Genomic DNA, 2,843 nt, shown 5'->3' with positions numbered 1-2,843 from the left:
TCTTAACCTTACAACCTTATATTCGCACACAGACAAACACATGTTTGTGTGTGCGCGTGTGCATGTGTTTGTGTATGGGAGAGAGTAAAAGAGTGTGTGTGTGTGTGTGTGTGTGCGTCTTTTGCCCCTCTTTCCTCAGTTTTATTTCCTTCTATTTTGCTATTTATTTTTTCTCTCATTTATTCTTCTTTCCCTAATTCACCATACTGTTTTGTGGGTTTTACTTTACCTCTAGTATTCCGCCCCCTTATACACTCAATATATATTCCCCAGCCGTTCCGATTCGTTAACCTCCACCAGCCATGCAAAGTCTATTAAAGAAAAGCAAAAAAGAAAAAAGGAAACATACAAAAACACTTCCTTTGCTCCTCTTATACCCCTACTTCTCCTCCGCTCTCTTCTCCTTTCTCCCCACTCGCCATCCTTTTCTCCTTTCAGTTTTCCCCTTACGCTCTTCTTCTTCAGTTACTCCTACTCCTTCTATTCTTGTTGGTTATTACAATGCCGTCTCCATCTTCTTACAGCAATGGTCAGAATTCAACCTATTATGAGACGGTAAAGGGGCTTCTCGGTGGCTAGAAAACAAACGAGAAACAGTAGTCAAGGATCCCTTATATAACATCCTTTTAGGAAAAAGTTTCTTTTAAAAAAATTCATTAAATAATGTTCTCCTAGACACACAATATCTGATCAAAAATAAGACTGGAATATCACGGCTGAATGTCTTTACTCATAGCTCTGTTTGTTTGGAGTTAACCTGGAACAAAACAACGAGAGCATATATAATACTCCACCAATCTATAGTAACAACTTTACAGGAGCCAATGAGGGAGTCTGTATGTGGAGCATGAGTTGTTAGAAATACTTGTAAAATCCCAACCAAATCACACCATTCTACCGTCTTAAAAAAATGGGAAGACACATTAGATAATTTGGTTTAATATAGATTCGATCTCAAGAATTAATAGCCTTGGAATACCTCTAATACTGGATTACATCTAATTGTAAGTTTGCTGTTAGGATTCGGCTACAGCCCCACCCACGGGCGCAACTGCGCCCGCGAGCCCGTTTTATTGTGCTCGCAGGTTGATATACTCACATGTACAAAATATAATAAATTTTTCAATCGAAATTTATACAATATTCGTATACCTATTTGCGACATAGATTGCGTTTCTACTACAACTTAAAATGGTCAGAAATTGTCCGGTAATTGCCATTTGAATGGAAATTTTGTTTTCACCATAAAACACATATTGCTAGGTTTATACCCACTTGAGACCCAACTACACTTTAGCTGAAAAAAATCGAATACTTCTTAAGTAATATAAACGTCCTAAATTCAGTGGAAGCCTTAATGAAGATGTTACGCGTTAATTTAATGTGTTAAACCTATCTTTTATTAATGTATATCAAATTATACATAGATATAAGAGTTAGAACCTGTGATCTGCTAGCAGACCTTTTTTTTTTGAAATTTTTGCCCGAAGCACTGCAAAGTTTCCCCACCAGTGGACAAGGGCTAAAAATAGAAATTAAATTTCTCTCCCAGTTCCATTAAATTAAGTAAATTCTCTCTAACAATATATGCGCGGTTATGACGTTCAGAAGCTTGTTTCCCAACCATATATTCTTGGTTTCAGTTCCACGGCGCAGCACTTTTGTCGAGAGTCTGCTATTAGAGTAGGCCAACAAAAGTTTGTGGATGAATTTGGTAGACGGAAACTTGAAGAAGTCCGCTATGTATAAAGACCACGAACATTGATTGAAAGGACACAATACAGGAACTTTTAGTCTGATACATATACAATTACTTTATAGATCGTCAACTTAATAACTTGCAGATTCAAACTGACAGTCTGAATAAGCTATATATTCGCCGAAACTTTGAAATTACTGTGAATAAAACGATAAAAATTATAAAACTGACTTGGCATAATTGATGTATTTGTTCCGGGATTTTAAGTTTGGAGTTCAGCTTTCATCTTCATCCTTACGGGGTCAGTAAAATAAAGTACCACTCAAAAGTGATGGCTTAGTGGAAGTGATAATACGTGGGATAAATACATCGAGTTGTTTGTTCCGTGTTTTGATGCTGAGTGCTCAAGTAAGTGTCGGAAATTTGTCTCTATCAATAATGATTTCAAATTTTAGCACAAGGCAGGGGAGGGGATAAGGTAACTACATTGACTTCAGTACATAAATGATATGCATTTTATCGAATCCGAAAGGATGAAAGGCAGAGTTGACCTTGGCGAAATTTAAGCTCAGAACGTAAGAACGGACGAAATGTCGTTCAACATTTTGCCCAGTCCAGTATGATAACGATTCTGCACACTCACCGCCTTTTATGTTTGTATCTATATTGGTTTTACATTTTGGCACAAGGCCACCATTTTATAGTGGTAAGTCGATTACATCGATTCCAGCACCCAAATAGTATTTGTTTTATCGACCCCGAAAGGATGAGAAGCAAAGTCGACTCGGCGGCATTTGGACTCAGAACGTAGAGTCAGAAGAAATTTTGTTAAGCATTTAAAATTTTTTTTTTTTTTTAATTTTTTTTTTTTTTGCCGGCGTGGTACTGATTCTGACAACATGCCTTTTTTAGAAGTTATACCTCATAAATTTAGACAGAGAGGAGTGAGAGGAAGAAAGGAAGAAAAAACGAAAGAAGAAAGAAACAAACAAAGAAAGCGATGCTACAATTATATGGTGGGATGTACTTGTCGCATTTGACAAGTACTCACACACACAAGCTACCACATCCACTCACAAGGCTTTGGTGGGCCGAGTCTATTGTAGAAGACACTTGCCCAAGGTGCCACGCAGTGGGACTGAAC

General features: G+C 37.4%; 1 long non-coding RNA gene across 1 annotated transcript in view; it reads right to left on the bottom strand.

Moving 5' to 3' along the window:
• The window catches only part of LOC128247119 (uncharacterized), a 26,313-nt gene extending 25,769 nt beyond the window's left edge, over nucleotides 1–544 (bottom strand). The window contains exon 1 of the long non-coding RNA XR_008263545.1: nucleotides 350–544. This is a non-coding gene — a long non-coding RNA (uncharacterized LOC128247119). The remainder of the gene's footprint in view (nucleotides 1–349) is intronic.
• Nucleotides 545–2,843: the final 2,299 nt, after the last annotated feature.

The sequence above is a fragment of the Octopus bimaculoides genome, chromosome 2, assembly GCF_001194135.2.
Source record: "Octopus bimaculoides isolate UCB-OBI-ISO-001 chromosome 2, ASM119413v2, whole genome shotgun sequence".
NCBI classification, from domain to species: Eukaryota; Metazoa; Mollusca; class Cephalopoda; order Octopoda; family Octopodidae; genus Octopus; species Octopus bimaculoides.
This window is presented reverse-complemented; position numbering and strand designations above follow the sequence as displayed.